At 34.1% G+C, this 9,936-nt stretch overlaps 1 pseudogene; it reads right to left on the bottom strand.

The window, feature by feature from the left end:
- Positions 1-2,145: 2,145 nt before the first annotated feature.
- Positions 2,146-8,279, bottom strand: LOC121173966 (zeatin O-glucosyltransferase-like; annotated as a pseudogene).
- Positions 8,280-9,936: the final 1,657 nt, after the last annotated feature.

Here is a 9,936-nt window from a genome sequence, read left to right as displayed (position 1 = left end):
GAAACCTGTTTTGAACTGATATAAAATTAGTTTTATATATGAAGTTTGTAAAAAAATGGTTTTGAAACTGATTAACTGAACCATTTGTTAAGAAGTAATTAACCGGTATGGTTTGAAAACTGGTTTACATTATATGGATTTTTGAAATATGGTTTGCTTTGGGTTATGGATTGGTTTAGTTTAATTGCTTCTTTTGCAGACCCTCTAGTCTACTACCATTTTTTGTGTTAGCAAAGCAAATTGCAAGAGACATGGTAAAGTTTGTTGTATCAACTTAATAATTTGTTTGTTTTTGTTGATGCAAATAACAATCTGAGTTGTTTTCTTTTGCCTTACTTTATAGTTTTCTCAACAAATAAAATAAAATTCTACACTATCCTGTCAAATTAAAATATATTCATATAGTACAGAATCTCTCTTTTCCTCCCTCCCTATCTCTCTCTTACAACCCAACAAATGAAATTTCTTTTTAATTGTTTTTCAAATTTTATTTACTAATGACTTTAATGTCATGAAATAAGTTAGCGAACATTTCTTCAACAGCAATTGTTCTTCCGGAACAGAGTATAGCGGCACAGAAGACGGGTTTGACCGTAAACAAGAAAAGTTTGACTTTAAAAGAACTTCTCCAGCACACATCATATCTCATCACAATCCAAAAGTTCTTAGAGGTATATTTATTTTTTTATAATATGTTGTCATTATAGAATTGCCTTTAAATGTACGTATTAGTGTCATTAATCCTCTATAGAACTATAGAACAAATTTTAAATGGGCAAACTTTTTAACAGGGACTAAAAATCCAAATTTGAAATAAGTGAGGGACAAAATGCTTATTCAGTCCTATTTTTAAAATATATATATAAACATGAAAATTTTGACTATCTTCATATTGTTAATTTCTTTACAAAGTTAAATACAATCACATTGGATAGTTATAAATCAACAGTTGAATAGAGTAAAATCATATTTTATATAAAATTATATATGATGCAATATTTGGTGTATATTATGCTGGTATAATTTGATCTTCCTCCATATGTGTGTGTCCTTTTTGTCTTAGATTACTTTAGAGTTGTAACTTTTTCTCTCTAACTTGCAGTGAACTCTGGATCAAAACTGGTAAACTTTGTTAGAGGAACTCGGCATCAGTTTTATGAATCTCAGAGCATACTTGGCATCATCATCTACTAACATACTTTTCCCAAGTTTAAGTTGCAAGCAGTTTTGAGGTCTGCCTGCAGCCACTTTGTTTCACTTTGTAGAAATCTAAATTTTGCCTTTTGCTTCCAGTTGTCCATAGCAATGTTTTGTTCTATTAGTTAGCCTTATGTGATGAGGGTCAATGGCTTAGACACAGTAGATACTACATAGGTTTTTCCTATACAAGCAAGTATACAACAATAATGTTATGAGTAAAGATATCTGACCAAAATCTTGATGGTAATATAACTTTAAAAATTATATGAAATTATTTAAGCCTATATAATTATCTTAAGGAAGATAAATTCTTTTCATTTGTTATTAGTCCCTTTAAAAAAGACTAATAACAAATAAAAAACTATTAAAAAATAAATATAAAATTTATTAATTTGTCAAGAAATAAAAAAAAAATTGTCAAAGATCAAAAATAAAATTATTTTTTTATTAGAGACTCAATGCAAAATTTTTTTTTATCAAAAAACAAACATAAAATTTAGATATTTATCAGGAATTACAAGCATATTTTAGTTAAATAAGGATAATAGTTCAATGTATATGCACTCCACAGTATAAATTAATTTTATATTGTCATTCAATCATAAATTATCATTTGAATTATTTTAAGATAGTTATTTTAAAAATCAACAAATTTATCATATATTATGAGTTGGAGTTGGTGTATAAATTTTTTTATACTTTCACTTTGAGTACATAATACTTTTTCTCGTTGAATAATCATAATCATCCAAATATGCTGAAGCAATTTTTAAGACAATTACTGGATATAATATTATTCAAGATAATTGTTACAAATAAAATTCATTTGTTGATGGTTGGAAGGTCAATTTTGACATATATGACTCTTATGGGGTATATTTTCATGTTTTGCATTAAATTGATGAACCAACTAGGAACCACACTAATATGAATTGATTCATAAGACTATTTAGTAACATGAACAGTGAAAGAATCAATTTCCATGCGAGAAACCACACTTGCATCCATGCACCTATGGAGGGCACCTTTAAGCCTCATTACTCTCCATCGCATCTCATCACCTTCCATCGTTTCCATCAACCTTCTCACAACATTCTCAACAACTGAAGCACTAACCAATGTTGGTTAATTTGAAAATCGAGATAATACTGGATAAGTCTGAAGTCGTGTATAACACTTTCAGATTGAATCAAATTTCGGGGTTCAACCAAAATTGTTCAATCGGATAAAATCAGAAGATTATAATTCAAGAGTTTTGTTTTGGTCTTGTATGTTTTGTCACCCGTAATGCTTTCTGAACCAGAATGATTATTTATGATCAAAGAACAGGTAGTTTTTGGCGGTTGATGAACAGGTGGTTTTTGGCGGTTGATGGAAGTTTTATCTTTTTTAAAAACTGCCTTTTCCTGAAAGTCACTTCCATGTAATTTCCAAAATTTGCCTAAACCGAACATCTCGTTATTACATTAAAACAAGCGTGCACTCTTATTTTAACATAATAAAGAGATCAATTACACTAAAATGTCCAACAAACCTCCCCCATTTTAGTGTAATTACCGATTAAATCACCAAAATCATAACATACCACAAACTACTGCATAGATGAAATATCATGACGATTGAATTTCATCTTAGCAAATTACACGTTTCAAATATTCGAATATCAGGGTGTCACTAAGGATTGAACCCTTTCTATTCATAATGAATACATGAAGATAATCTGCACAATAGTTTATAACATTACTCTTGCTCGACACTAGTTTACTAGCCTGTGTCCCTATCCTTCATAAGCATATCAAAGCCAAGTCCCAGCTTCTTGAAGCGGCTAAACTTCATGCTTATATAGGTAGTCCTTTTCTTTCTTGCACCTGCAAATGTAATTTTTCAAAAGAACCATTGAGGAGTTATACTTCAACCTCCTTAACTTACAGAACCGAACACATACCTTTTGGGATACTTTTGATGATGTGTTCCAATCTCTACATGTTAAGCTTTCCACATTGAATTCAGCACCTAATGTCATATTAGATGGGAATTGGGTATCTTAACATAAGAGATTTCAGATGGACTTTAATCCTAATCCCACAGCCGGCCTTTTCACGAGATCTCTACTTAACCCTTTGGTTAAATGATCAGTCAAATTATGCTGAGTTCTCACAAACTCCACTGATATCACACCATGCATGATTAACTCCCGAACCATGTTGTGTCTAACACCCAAGTGTCTAGACTTCCCATTATACACTTGACTATATGCCTTAGCCAAAGTAGCCTGACTATCGCACCTGATAGACATGGGAGGTATAGGTTTGGGCCACAATGGAATCTCATAGATCAGATTTCTTAGCCACTCAGCTTCTTTACCAGCTGCTGCTAAAGCTACAAATTCAGATTCCATTGTTGAATTTGTAATGTAGGTCTGTTTCTTGGATGCCCAAGAGATAGCACCTCCTCCAAGGAGGAATACCCAACCACTTGTGGATGAATAATCTTTCATATTGGTTATCCAACTTGCATCAGAGTAACCTTCAATAACTGAAGGAAATCCAGTATATGTCAAACCATAGTCAATGGTTCCCTTTAAGTACTTGAATACTCTATTCATAGCTTGCCAATGATGAGAACTGGGATTACTTGTAAACCTACTAAGTTTAGCAACAACATAAGCTATATCAGGCCTAGTACTAATCATTGCATACATGAGTGATCCTATCGCCCTTGAGTATTCAAGTTGAGACACTGCTACACCTTTATTAGGTAATAGCTTTAGGTTAGGATCAATGGGAGTACTTACCGGAGAACAATCTTTAAAATTAAATTTCTCCAATATCTTCTCAATATAATGTGATTGAGAGATGGAAATGCCATTGTTTCCACGTTTGATCTTTATTCCTAAGATCACATCCGCCTCCCCCATACCTTTCATATCAAACTTAGAAGACAAAAATGCCTTAGTTTCATCAACTTGATCTTGGTCGGTACCAAAGATCAACATGTCGTCTACATACAGACAAATGATAACTCTTTTGCCATGAGTATCAAACTTGCTGTATAGACATTTATCTGCTTGGTTTAGAACAAAACCACTAGACAACACAACCTCATCAAATTTTTTATGCCATTGTTTAGGCGCTTGTTTCAAGCCATAAAGAGATTTCATCAGTTTACACACCTTATTTTCATTTCCTGGCATAACAAACCCTTCAGGTTGTTTCATGTATATCTCTTCATCCAATTCACCATTTAAGAATGCAGTTTTCACATCCATTTGGTGAATCACCAGATTATGGATAGCAGCAAGTGCTAACAACAGTCTAATAGTGGATATCCTAGCAACAGGAGCATATGTATCGAAAAAATCAATACCCTCCTTTTGCCTAAAGCCTTGGATAACCAATCTGGCTTTGTACTTGTCAACAGTACCATCCACTTTCATCTTTCTCCTAAATATCATCTTACATCCTAATGGCTTACATCCAGGAGGTAAGTCAACAAATTTCCAGGTATTATTTTGCATGATGGAATCCATCTCACTTTGGATTGCTTCTTTCCAAAATACAACATCCCTTAAAGCCATTGCTTCACTAAAAGTCTTTGGGTCTTCCTCAACATTAAGGCAATATTGATATTGAAATTCAATATCATTCCTTGACCCTTCAACCAAATAGAGTTGAAAGTCATCACCAAATGACTTAGCCTTTCTTACTTTCGTACTCTTTCTAGTTTCAGTACTAGTTGAAGGTATATCCTCAATATTAACTGAGACTTTCGACATGGAATTCATGTCCTTTGGCCTAGGTATAGATGTAAACCTTTGTTCATCAAAGATAGCATCCCGTGACTCTATAACCGAGTTCACAGCAACAGAATCATTAGATTCTAGCACATAGAATCTATATGCTTTAGAATGTTCAGCATATCCAATAAATATGCAATCTATACCTCTTTCACCTATGGTTTTCCTTTTAGGTTCTATAATCCTGACTACAGCCCTACATCCCCAAATTTTGAGATAACTCAAATTTGGTGTCTTTTTGTGCCAAAGTTCATATGGGGTTACCTTATTCATTTTGTTAGGAATTCGGTTCAACAAGTAACAGGCTGTCAACATAGCCTCACCCCAAAATCCTTCACTTAAACCCGAATAGGATAACATGGAATTCACCATTTCTTTCAAGGTTCTATTCTTCGTTTCGGCTACACCATTCTGTTGTGGTGTATAGGGAGCTGTAGTTTGATGTATTATTCCAGTAGATTGAAAATAAACCGGATCATAATACTCACCTCCCCTATCCGTACGAAGAGTTTTGATTAGCCCATTTTGATGAAGTTCTACCTCTTTCTTATAAATTTTAAATTTATCAAGAGCTTCATCTTTTGTATTTAATAAATATACATAACAATACCTTGATGCATCATCAATAAAAGTAACAAGATATTTTTTATGACCTAATGATGGAGTAGCATGCAAATCACACAAATAACTATGAATAAGGTCTAAGACTTTAGTCTCACTTTTAACATCCTTAAAAGGTTTCCTAGTGATCTTGGTCAACATGCAAGTTTTGCATTTTTCAATGTTCATATCAAAAGGAGGAATCATACTTGTTTTTGACATATCTTTTAATCTTTTGTAATGAACATGTCCTAATCTAGCATGCCAAATTTCTGATTTTGTCATATTAGTTATAGAACTACACGAGGCCATACAAACAGATTCATGAACAAAAGGAACATCGATGTTTAATTTAAACATTCAATTACAACGATAACCAAATCCAACAGACGAACCATGTCTTGACAAGATGTACTTGTCACTTTCAAGTACTTGCTTGAAACCACAATTATTTAAAACCATACCAGACAATAAGTTCTTACGAATACCAGGTACAAATAAGACATTATCCAAATACAAACTTTTTCCGGAAGTAAAAACTAAATTCACACAATCTAATTCTAGGATTGGTTCAGTTGCAACATTGCCCATCTTCTCAATAGAGCCATCATCGATTGGTCTAAATTCCTTGAACCAATGACGATCTTTGAACACATGGCTTGTTGCTCCCGAATCAAACCACCAAGCAACGTCATCATCCTGCACATAGAATGCATCAGATATTAGTGATACATGATTTGAATTCGTATTCGAATTAAAATTATTCACTACAATCTGACCTTGTTGCTTTTCAGGATCATTAGACCCACTTGGACCAGCCTTGTTCTTTCCTTTGAACACCCGGCAATCCCTCTTTAAATGACCAGGTTTCCCACACTTTCAACATCACAATTTTGTCTGTTTGTTTGGACCTTTGTTCTTATTTCCTTGAAATTTTCGTTTGTTACCTTTAGCATTGTAATTTTGCTTAACTGTTCCACTTTCCTCTACCATATTAACGGAAGAGGAACCTGCTACGTTTTTATCATTGACTTTGTCAATTTCCTGAGCCCTCAGCGACTCCTCAATCATGAAATGACTACCGAGTTGAACCAGAGTCAACTCTTCCTTCTTATATTTCAAGGTATGCTTGAAGTCTTTCCAAGAAGAAGGCAGTTTATCAATTATAGATGAAACTGCAATGGATTCATCCATTTTCAAATCATGTTGAGTAAACTGACCCAAAATCCGCAGCAGTTCATTATATTGTTCCATAACAGGCCTCAAATCAATCATTTTGTAATTAAAGAAATTACTAACTAAGAATTTGTTACTTGAGGCATCTTCTGCCATATACTTGGATTCAAGAGAGTCCCATAATTCCTTAGCAGACTCAACATTTTGATAAATATCAAAGAGAGAGTCAGACATACCATTCAGAATGTGTCCACGACAAATGTAATCGTCGTTCTCCCATTTCGAACGCTTCCTTGTTTGATCCAGAGTTTCGTCTTCCATAAACACCGGCATTGGTGTACTCAGCACATACACCACCTTCAATGTTGTCAAGAGAAAGTGCATCTTCTTCTGCCATCTTCTGAAATCCTGCCCTTCAAACTTGTCCAACTTCGCAAACTTGCTTGTCATCTTCGAACTATCATTCGTCATCTCGAAAAAATTTGATTCAATCTTTTGTTGGTTAATTTGAAAATCGAGATAATACTGGATAAATCTGAAGTCGTGTATAACACTTTCAGATTGAATCAAATTTCGGGGTTCAACCAAAATTGTTCAATCGGATAAAATCAGAAGATTATAATTCAAGAGTTTTGTTTTGGTCTTGTATGTTTTGTCACCCGTAATGCTTTCTGAACCAGAATGATTATTTATGATCAAAGAACAGGTAGTTTTTGGCGGTTGATGAACAGGTGGTTTTTGGCGGTTGATGGAAGTTTTATCTTTTTTAAAAACTGCCTTTTCCTGAAAGTCACTTCCATGTAATTTCCAAAATTTGCCTAAACCGAACATCTCGTTATTACATTAAAACAAGCGTGCACTCTTATTTTAACATAATAAAGAGATCAATTACGCTAAAATGTCCAACAACCAACACATTCCTTTTTGCCCAATCCTTCACAACCAAACCAACCTTGAGCACCTATATATGTCATCAAAACCGTGTTTCTTGGCTGGTCAAAGTGCATAGGTCATGCTGTTATTGGCACCCCCATGGTTAAGCTCTCCAAATTAACAAGAGTTTCATCCACATGCAGTGACTAATAAACCCTCCTGTTGAAAGGTGGCTCTGAATTTCCAATTGGGGTGCCCAGTCCCTCACAACTAGCCCCATGCCTTCAACTCTCTCTTCAAACTCATTTGGAAGCTCATGCCTTTTTTCCCTCATTTCCATTAAAGATGCCTCCTTTATTAGCATCTCCCAACACCCAGATAAACTTGTGCTTGCTTTTCTCCAACACTGTTGCAATCTCTTGGATTTGCTCCTCTGTGAAACTTGTTGTGGTCCCAAAAAACACATATATAACCAAATTTGGCTCTTGCTTATCAAGCCATTCCATGCATGAGTGTCTTCCTTTTGCATCTTCTTCTCAATACCTGCAGGGTTGAATGGCCCCAATGCCCAAAGCTTCTTGCCACCACCCTCCAACAACTCAATGTAAGGACCTTCGTATTGGACTGTTGACATGATAATTCAAGTTTATCTTTTAGTTTGTTTTCATTTGAAATCAAACTTAATTTAAGTTATAGATAATTTAATAGATAACTTAGGGTTCTGTTATTCTCTTTTATTCTATATATACATCTCTTGTGCTTATATGTTGAATAAAATCCTATTTTATATTCTCTATATGGTATCAGATTAGTTCCATGCCTAACAACATTTTTCAATCCACCAATGACTTCCCTTACCTCCCTGATAGAAATCACCACGGCCTATGTTATGATGAAGCAACCCAGCACAGAAGAATGGCTAGCAGACAAGAAGGAGACAAGCACTAAAAGGAAATCAAGCAGGCCACACCACTTGGATGATTTCGTGACTCATCCTGCACCTAAAAGCTGAGCTGGCAGTATGTCATTGGAAGGAGAAGATGCCTTGTCTGCTAGAATATCCATTCTGTTATTTGCTCCCTAGGACCTGCTGAAAGAATAAATTAGTTGTGCATTAGATGCTTATATATATGAAGCGAGAATGTAATGGAAAGGCAAGCAATAAAATCAGAAATTTCCTCTCTTAATCTCCCTTTTCTGGAGGTCTTCTAGTCCTCGAATTCTAGGGAAGCAATCCCTCTCTAAATTACGATTTTCTTGTAGTGAAAATTACGTATACGTACTTGTGTATATATATTTTTTATTTCGAGATGATCTTTTAATTGATTCGTAAGTTCCTGAAATATTTGACAATTTTAATTAGGTCCCTAAACTATTTTTTTAATTGGATCCTTTCGGCTAATTGTTGTTACAAAAAATTAATAAACACTTCTTTTGACCATTGATAGTTAGACTTGGAACTGACATTCTTGTTAGATGACTAAGGATGTTATGGATGATGTTTGGAAGAGTCTTGTTGTTCGTTATGTAGTTAAATGTTTTCTACAGGTAGGAACCATGTCGGGTTATCATAACAATAATTTCTTATCTAGGTGTATGATAAGATGGCTAGCATATTCTCTTAAAGACTTCAACTACTATTCTATCACTGTGACACCCTCTACCTCGACATATATATAAATAAACAAAATATATAAAAATATTGGTAACCAAATTCACACGGGTAAAAGGTTCACATTCACTTCATTATTATCAATTAAAACTTATTGAAACATATTTGGCTCAAAATAAGGCCATCAAAATTTACAGAGATATTTTATTAAATCAGTGAAATAAAATAAAATAGACTAACATCATGCCACTAATATAAAAACTTATGTCCCACTGTCACATTCTATCAGAGCGTTGTGTCTCGACGTCCTTCAGCGTAATGTTCCTTAAAGCAATTCACCTAGTCGTCTGCTCCCCCGAACACAAAGTTCAAGATCATCACAAGATCCAAACACAAACAACACACGGGGAGTGAGTTATCACATTCCTAACTAATAGAGAAACAAGACAACTAGATATACATATCATATAAACTAAATAAAATTTACTTACACGTAATTCACGTAATTCCACCACTTTGTCATTCAAAGTTCACTTTTCATCCATCAATCACACTTTTCAATCATCAATCACATTACACAAAAATCACATTCTCTGATCAAGATATAATAACACATCAATTTCATAATAAACAATTAGCAAGCGCATGAGACAGTTATGCTAAGACTCAAGCCTATATG

The sequence above is a fragment of the Glycine max genome, chromosome 18 (genome assembly GCF_000004515.6).
Source record: "Glycine max cultivar Williams 82 chromosome 18, Glycine_max_v4.0, whole genome shotgun sequence".
Taxonomy (NCBI): Eukaryota; Viridiplantae; Streptophyta; class Magnoliopsida; order Fabales; family Fabaceae; genus Glycine; species Glycine max.
The sequence above is the reverse complement of the archived record's forward strand: the minus strand, read 5'-3'. Positions and strand labels throughout refer to the sequence as shown.